Here is a 10,051-nt window from a genome sequence, read left to right as displayed (position 1 = left end):
ATTGAGAGTTTGGAGTCTGAATGTGCTAACAAGGGATTAGAGCTTCCTATAGCACACACATTTTGTGAAGCCAAATATTATTGTGCAAGGTGGAGAATGTAGTCAATCCTCTGAAAGATGGCAAGCAACATTTTGAGGCAAGTGTACAAGTAGACTCCAATTGCAAAAGTAAGTTTAATGGAGTGTGTCAACTGGCAGCACATATAAAAGGTTGTGTGTGTAATATATATATAATATGTATATATATATATAATATATATTACTCAAAACAATGGCTGTTTAAACATTTCTGCGGTGCTTGTTTTTAGCTGTAATTTTCATCTTTCTCATTTACTATGCCCACACAAGTTATATATTGGTGTTTTTATCAGGACAAGAGGGGCTTTCTTTAGATACCATTATTTTTATCATGTCTGCTAATTTACTATAAAAAATGTATGAAAGATGGTAAATGATAAAATATGATGAAAATTGGAAAAAAAGCACTTTAACTTGATAAATCCTTTGCATTTCAACTTCTTGGCTTCTCTGAAGGGCCCCCAATAACCTTCTGGAGGAAGCCTCGCCCTGTATAATGTATACAGCTCTTTACATAATGAATTATGAATTATGAATTATACATGCAGGGTCAGTTTTTTTGCTCTTCTTCCTGCTAGCATTGGCTCTCCATAAATAATATAGGTGTAAGAATCAAAACCACAACTCACAGTGTAGTTGAATAACCTTCCTTATGAGTTACAATTTAGTCACTATGTATAACAAGTATCCACAGAATATTTTGGAAATAACGTTATTATTGCCTGCTTATTTATCGTTTTAAATCAAGAGACATTTGATATGAATTGGAAAAACAAATTCGGGTTCACTGTAAGGTAAAATTGCCTCGTAAGACTAATACTGGCAAATTTTATCAATTTCAGTCTGATTGTTTTCAGGAATGACATCTTCAGTTTCTCATAACATGGTCATTGTGCTATCTCCCTCCAGAGAAGCCAACGTTACTGTGTATTTAATGGTTAAAAGCCTCTATAGGCTAACACTAATGAACTGTAAAAACATTTGAAAGAGCATAAGGTAAGGGAATATATTTTCTTCAGCGGTAATATTACATGTCATCTGAATGCCCCTATTATAAGTGTGTTAATAAGTAATGTTTTAGGATTGAGCAGGAATGAATTTCTTGATTGAGTTTGTCCTTGTATTCCCTGCAAATTGTCCTTGAATTTTGTTCTTAGAAGTACTGTGAGCAAGGCTGGATTAAGGAGCTTTGGGCTTGCCTTAAGCAAGATCCTTTTTCCCTTTTTTTTTTTTTTCTCTACCTTGCGGTCTTATTTTCTTTCTGTTCAATTCTTTTCTCCCACTATGGCAATTTCTTTTGCTTATGTTTTTTTTCTTCTACCTGACTTGCTGACATCTCACTTTTTTTTTTTTTCTATGGTGTTTTCTTTTTGTCTTATATCTTGTCTGTATTTTACATTTTTCAACTTCTATTCTGCCTCTACCCATGCATACAAATATATATAATATATGCACGCACGCACGCACGCATACAAGCATTTACAGGGACCGGATTAATGGCGGAACAATCTCTCCAAGGCCACGGTGTTGTGCCAATGGCTCTTGAGCCCTAGCAGCCCAATGAGTCTATACCTCTCACCTGTCCCAAGAAGCAGCGATCCGAGCGAGTACCTTTGCCAGTGAGTGAGGCATTGCATGGACCCGATCGGTTTAAACACTTACTATGGGCAACGGCAACGTGTTCTATTAGGTGAAAACATTAGTAAATGTAGATGACGTTTGTACTCGTGACGTATGCGGTGTAGTATACCACATAAAATATAAATACGCACTGAGACCAGTATATAGAAGTATAGGCAAGCGCCCGGCATCAAAGATGGAATTGGTGTAGAATAAGAAAGCTAAAGTTTTTAGATAATTATAATGGCCTTTAATTAGAAACATAATCAGTTTTGCAACACAATAAAAGAAAAATTGAAAAATTTTAAAACACACCTTTAACATAAAATAATAGATCGTAAATTTAAGCTATAGCATAGCCTTAGCAGCACCAATTCTGACATTCCGGATGATAGATTACAACATTCTGGCTAGAAATATTTTCTAGTTACATGCTGCAGTCGCTATCACCATCAAAGGACGGGCATGTAATACTGAATACAGTTATTCACCAAATATTGCAACTTTGTAATGTTTCGATTTTATTCTTAACTAGGCAAATAGAATAACAATTGCATCGTTATTTTAGATTTCATTTTAAGTGTTGTGGAGAAGTATATAGAGCCTGACAAAAGGAAGTATGTATGCTAAAAATCTTTATTTTGATATTTTAAATTATGTAGATTGTATAGATTATGTAGCTAATGACATTTTGTAGGAAATGAGAAAAGCAACAGTGTGTTTATGCTGTATTGACTTCCTATCAAAATTATGCTACTCTTCTCCCATGAGATAGAAAACACTGGGGTTATTCTTCAAATTATCTAAATAATATATCTGTATACTATTGGATGGATTATTCCCTTAACAACATTACATATATCATATCCGGTGTCCCATGCAGCCTCATCATCAAAGAATTAGACGGTGCTCCCCAGGACCCTTGCAGGTGTTAGCTTGCAGGAGATGTGTTTATCTGAACATATATATTGCCTGAGCTAAGTAGCTATGGGCGGAAAAAGAGGCAATGCATATTGAGGGGATTCTGCAGATTTTCTCTATGCATTTGGAAGGAGCACTACATGGCTATTTTATAATTTTAAAATTAAGTGACATGTTTCAGCAATATTATGTTCGTTTACCCTAAGAAATCTACCTAAAATTACACCTAAAATGGTATAAGCTAAATGGTTTACGGAAGAATCATACATGAATTGACTGATCAAATGATGCATGTTAAAAAATACAAAGTCAGAATGAATGGTTACTCCTGTTGAAATGCTTTGCTTTGGAAAATCCTACTCCCTGGCAATGGACAAGCCTTGCAAGTTTTCATAATATACCCACTGTTGTTACTTCCTAATTTCTGCCAAAAGCACCTTCCTTGGCAAACTTGTTTTTAATATTTGGATTGTAGTACCACGTATATGGCAGTGACATTTATCTACCATCCCGCCTCGATCTCCCTCCCTCATAGATCATGTCACTAACTGCCTAACTTTGATTTATACTTGGTTGTCTGCATAAAAACTGAACGTCTTATCTCACCTCCCTTCAATAGTTTCCCTCAATGTCATTCATCAACCATTCCACACAAGCTTGCTATCTTGGTGTCACACTTGACTCTGCTTATTCACCCCTCACATTCAGTATTTTCTTTATTTATTTATTTTAAATTGTCTACATTATAAAATCATTGCCCGCATTCACAGCTTCCCAACACAAGATGCAACTAAGGTTCTTGTTCATGTCTTACTTATCTTCCATCTTGACCACTGCAACACTGTCGTAGCTGATCTCACTTATACCGATCTTACGATACACCATGAATGCTGCTGCCTCTGGACTTATCTTCCTTACCCATCACTCTACACTCATTTACTAATCTTTTCACTGGTTGCCTGTGCACTTCGAGATTCAGTTTACAATCCTGACTCTTCTGTTCAAAGCTCTTCAAACAAGAATTCTCTAGAGCTACCCTTTCCTCTGAAATGCTAATCTGGCTCTCCCCTTGTCTCCAGTCCTTCAAAATATCCATCAAGACCCACTTCTTCAGCGACCCCTATTAACTGACAGATTCATTCCCCTCAGGTCACCTACCTGTACCTCAGCAACAAACTTTTCTGACCACCTTTTTTTAAAATGTATTTAAAATGTTCCCACTTGCCTGAAGAAGTTAGACTGAGCTTTGTGTAGCCAATGCATATCAACACATGTAGTTATGAGGAATGTCACTTTTCTAGGCTAGTGAGCGTGTTGTTTTATTTATGTTTTAGTAATGCTTTCCGAAATTAGATTCATGAAGGCTTCATGCTATTGAGAATGATTGACTGAAGGGACTAACAAGGTTAACGAAGATGAATAAAAGATAACCTATAAATGCTTGAAAGAGTACAGTGGGAGCACTAAGGGGCACCTGACAGACAATAAAAGTCTAAAATATCATCAAAGCCAGCGTTAGATCGTAAGGCAGACTAGGTAGATGCCTAGAGTCACATGTAAGCAGCATCAGGGAAGGATTGCAGTTTAGTTTTGCATATGTGTCATCCATTCATGCTCATGTTCAGCTCACATATATCTGTTCTTGCCACACCATTTCCATGCCCTGCCTTGAAAGGCCTTTTAAAAACATTTTTGCAATGTGGGGCAAATAGCTGGGGTATCCTGGACTAGACCGACTAAGCCTTGGGTGGCAGGACTGGGGAATAGGAGGTCTGGGAATCACCCTATTGGTCAATTGGTCTCCCTAGGGTTCTGCAGATTTCCCTTTGAAAACAGCCCATTCACATTGCAGAGCTCTTTGCAGTTTTCCAAAGCATTATTTCAGCAGTTCCTAAGGCTGGGCAACAGCATATTATTATTATACTTTATTTATAAGCGCCAACAGATTCCGCAATCCCACAACAAGTACAATACAGCAATTGACATACAGATACAAGAGGAATGAAGGGCCCTGTTCCCGCAGGAACATACAATCTAGGTTGATAAGGGGTGAGAAACAGGAGGTGAGGACTGCGTGGTAGTGAATGATGTTAATGTAGTGCGAGATAGGGGTTGTAAGTGGGTGAGAGAGAAGTTTTGATGTTTATGTCAGTGGTAGGCTTCCCTGAAGAGAAAAGTTTTTTTCTGGAGCATTTGAAGGAGGGTAGAGTTGGTGAAAGTCAGACAGCATGGGGAAGGGAGTTCCAGAGGGTTGGTGCTGCGTGAGAGAAGTCCTGTAGGTGGGTATGGGAGGAGGTGATAAGTGAAGATGCAAGGAGCAGGTCATTGTTGGATCTTGGTGGCATTAGTGAGAGCTTTGTAGCATAGAGTTAGTATTTTTAATATAATTCTGCTATGGATGGGGAGCCAGTGGAGGAACTCGAGGTGCGGCAAATGCAGAGCGTCGGGTGAGATAGATTAGTCTGGCAGAGGCATTGAGGACAGACTGGAGGGGGGGATAGTCGGGAGAGAGGGAGGCCAGTAAGTAGGTTGTTGCAGTAGTCTAGGCGGGAGATTAGAAAGGGGTGGAATAGTTGTTTTTTTCGGTGCTGGCAGTCAGGAATGGACAAATATGAAGTCATATCCTATGACTTTACACAAAGAAGACACACCAAGATGAGCAGTTTAAGGTATGATGATGCCCTCAGGCCAAGGGAAAGAAACTCTATAATTACATGAACTGGGGCATTTTTTTGGTCACTTGAAATGTAGGTCCACGTCTGGCTGTACCAATTAAATAATGTTTGCATTTGATGCAGTTGCATTGAATATTATGGAGCCCATTACAGTGCTATACCCAACTGTTATAACATAGTTTGACTTTTCAGGCTTGGCATTTTATATTGCATATTACCAATTTACCAACTAATAGCAATAGTGTGTTGTTATGCCCTGCTTTCTTAACAAAATGCTATTAGACATAAAACTAAAATTGGTGCTGACTCATTTGAAATAATAGTAAGCTGTTTCATATCTCTAGGCTAAAGCACAATGGGGAAAAATTCCCATGTGAAAAAAAACATCTCAACATCAGTGAATCAGGGTCTGTATTTTATAACAACACGGTCCTGGGCAAGCCTCCACTCCCATTCAAGTTATACCTGCTGCCAACGCAAACTTCTCCACTAACCATCCAACCCTTATGGTCTTTGCTAGTTGAGAAGTCTGTGCCAGCAGCCATAAAGACCTCTATTGAAGCCTTAGTGCATCTCTGGAAGCTAATGAAGGATCCCACGTAAGCCTGGTACTGGGGCTGCTCCTATTGTGACTACAGAAATAATTCTGTACAGGATAAGCATGCAGCATACCCAGCAGCCATATTTGTAGTGTATATATCATACAAACCTATGCCAAAGAATTAGACAAATTTGCCCAATACTATAAATAGCTGCTTTTTGAGAATGGTTGCTTCACCCTACACATAACACGTTTCAATATTAAAAGTCTTTGAATAGACAGAAGTATCATAGTTTCACATGTATCGCAGCATTGCAACCAAATATAAAGGAATATTTCTCTTTTTCCCTAATGCCAATGTTATCTTTCCTGCTGATTTTAATTATTCTTAAGTGATAGTCATTGCATTAGAAGCCCTTGGCCTATTTTCTAACCTACCAGTGATGAAAATGCATATTTTAATATAATTTCCTTTCCCATTTTCTCCAGGGAGCAAGATATTTGAAAATGATGAAAAATTATTCCCATCCCCCTATCTTACATGAACCAGTTGATTTTTTTGAGGTTGTAGCATCATTTCGCTCTGCTCTAGGCAACCTGTATCAAAGAGAAATATGTTTTATGTTATTTGTTTCTTTTAGTTAACTTAATATAATATCAGGGAATGAACTGTCCTTCACAATTCTGCCTGGGAAACACTAGGATACACATTTCCTAACACTAATGAAAAAAAAGTACAAAGAACAATTTTAACTATATTATATGAGTGCAAAAGCCTGGGAAAAAAACATGTGATTACAGTTTTGGATACATTTTATGTGAGAAACAGCCAGCACAGGATACACAATGATTGCTGTCATGAAGTTAGTGTTAGTACGGTATATTGCTGTTCTACATTTCTCTTTCTCTGCGGATCAGTCTGCATTATTCTGGCCTGGTGTAGAGCTTCCACAACAGGGAGAAGCCTCTGCACACACCACAGAGGCAGCCTTTCTCCAATTTCTTCAATCAGGGCAAAGGACATACGCTAAGGCTCTGCCCTCTCACGGAACTTCTTCTACATCATGCCGCCATAACGCTCCCAGAGAGGTGGGTCAAGAAACCACCAGAGAAGGCCGAAGAGACTGTGAACAAGCACAGTGTAGGATAAGCGGAGATACTGAGAAGTTAAGGAGGCATTGAGCGAGTTAGAGAGAGAGTGTGTAATAGAGTGAGAGTGAAAATACAGAATGCTGACATTTTTTAGGTCTCTGCTTCATTTCCATTTGGGTCTTTCCTCTCTGGACGTTCATATGAATTGACAACATTGGCAAGTTTTGTTAAAGTTTAAATTTGTACTAATCCAAATGCACAAGTCTTATATACTCCAGCTCAGTTCTATCTGGGTGAGTGACTTTTGTCCATAAGCAATGGATTTAAGAGAGAACATTTGAACTCCCCTGACCTTTACTTGCTCTATGCTCTATGGAAACATTAAGGGGCTGTAGTCTAAGAAATCTGGTGACCCTGGCATTTTTGTTTTGCCTCATACAGGCCAAGGGAGCATAACAAGTATTTAACTTAACCTTTTCCCTAACAGGTAATAATTCATGGTTTCTGGTGCCCGTTTTATTGCTAGACCTTTCTCAAGCACTGAATCTCTCTATTTGTGAACATTTAGCTTTCTGCTCAACTTTGTGACTGGGTGTTCTTTTCCCTGTGCATTTGAGAAAGTACTGCTCCCAAGCCTACATCAGAGCATCAGTCTGTACCAAAAATTCAGTGGCGTGACAAAAGGAGGGGTTAGCACATAATGCCCCTCTTAAAATTTTAAATGCATGCTCTGCTTAACCCCTTCTTTACCGTATACACACAATTTACATTTTTTCTCAAATTAAGAAGGACTTTCTTTAGATATCATTATTTTGATCATAACATCTAATTTATTATAAAAAAATATGGTGAAAAACACTTTTTTTTACTTTTATTTGAAACGTTTTAGTCATCTTCAATAACTAATGGAAAAAAATCTACTCAATAGATTCTAATATTAGTCCTGAGTTTAAAAAAATACCCAATGTTTTTATGTTATTTTTGCTTTTTTGCAAGTTAATGGGACAATAACTACAAGTAGCCTGTTGCTAATTCAAATTCTTCAAATCAGGTTGTTTTGCACCCATGTCCTATTTGGGACATCAAACCATATATTTTGGAAAACTAGACACCCCAGGGTATTTCAAATGGTAGTATTCTACCTATACGGTTCTTATGTATAGTGCCGCAAGCTACTATATCAAAAGAATACAGTAGCTTGAACAAAGGGACACTTGTGTAGAAGTTATCCATATACAAGTTGTACCCTTTGTTCATAAGGGGGATATAAGGTCCAACTAGCACTGGTTCCTAGATGCAACCTGGAGGGTCAAGGTGGCTATCCTTTGCCTCATATACCCCGAGTATACCCTGTATCACTCTTGCATAGTTTACACACCTTCACTCCATATCTGGATATACTGCTTAAATCCCAACCTTCCCTTATACTACATCAATTAGTTTTAGCAGCAGGGGACTGCTGGGCATAAAGGTTAGATTGGGAGACAATGTTCCCACATATGCTAACATACCCAGACACACACACAAGCAGACACACACTAACAAACATGCAAACTAACAAACCTAGACATACACTAACATACCCTGACAAACTCACCCATCCATACACACACACTAACAAACTAACATACCAAAACACACAGACACTGACCACACTAGCATACCCAGACACACACACAGTCACCACACTAACTTACCCAGAGACACACACAGTCACCACACTAGCATACCCACACACACTGACATACCCACACACACATAAGCAGACACACACGCTAACACATACCCACCCAATCACAACTAACACACACTGACACTAACTGGACACAAATACAAACACACACCAAGACACTAAGACACAGTCACCACACTAGCATACCCAGACACACACATGGATGGATCAGCATTGCGACATAACAGGTTTCCACCACCTGTTAAAGCCCCCACAATGAATAATAAAAATCATTTAAAAGACACACATAAATTTCTATAAATATAGTTATTTACTATGTCAATGCACAAAATAAGACATCAGCTTTTGTAGACTACAACTCACATGACTCTCAGCCTGGATCCAATATATTGTTTGCTTGAAAGAGCAGGGTCTTTTTCTCCTTCTGTAATGGTACGTCTTCACGTATGTTAAAGTTATTGCCGATTTTAAATTGCTTTTGTTAACTTTTCACTGTCCACTATTATATCAGCACAACTGAAGCTGCTGGCATGATAAAAATTTCATGTAATATAATAGATAGAGACTGGAACCATAGGAGTTTTATTACACAAAAGCAGACAGAAGTACGGAAAGGGTGTCCTACTTGTGAAAATGTGTATATTCTCCTTAGATTGTGTATCGTTACAATAATTATAACATTTAACCCCACCTTATGTGCGCTTAGATATGTTGTTTACCGTTATATATATAGGCTTCATGTACAATACACTTGTATGTACAGTGACATTGATTGGATACATTTACTAAAGGGCTTTTATGAAAACCAAAGGAGGATAATAATAATAGGTGTGCAGGTGTGAGAGGAGGTCAGAGCACAAAAGGTAAGAACATGGTGTATAGGAAAAGGCATAATAGGGAAAGAGGTGGCAGGGTGGAATGTCTTAATATTCCTCCATGCCTGCCATCTCTTTCCCCCTTTAACCACAGAAATGTGGTTGGACACACACTTGGCTGACCATTCACCCATCACCAGCAAGCAAGCCTGGTCCTGGTGTGGGGGGAGCAAACAATAATAAAGAGATCCTGCCTACAGCACAGTGATAGAGATATTAGTTTCTTATCAATCACATAGACAACTGAAGGTCTAGGGTCCTCACACAGAAATCAAGCACTCTAGGTCATGTAACTGAGTATGCAGGTTATATATCTGTGCTCATAACAGCGATGGCCTCTCTAAATTCTCTCATGATCTAGCAGTGGATCGGTCTGTCTCTTAGCACTATTAGACAGCTGTAGTCCAGGATATAGTGGAAGGAACACATGGAGCAAGCTGGTTCCGATACTGGTTGTCACACAATCTCGGTCTCTCTTTGTCCAGTGCACTCTCACAGCAGTGACAGCCTCAGGCTGTCTCCCCCATCTCTCACATACTCCCACATTACGAGGAAC

Source organism: Spea bombifrons, chromosome 1, assembly GCF_027358695.1.
Source record: "Spea bombifrons isolate aSpeBom1 chromosome 1, aSpeBom1.2.pri, whole genome shotgun sequence".
Taxonomy (NCBI): domain Eukaryota; kingdom Metazoa; phylum Chordata; class Amphibia; order Anura; family Pelobatidae; genus Spea; species Spea bombifrons.
Note: the sequence above shows the minus strand (reverse complement) of the source record.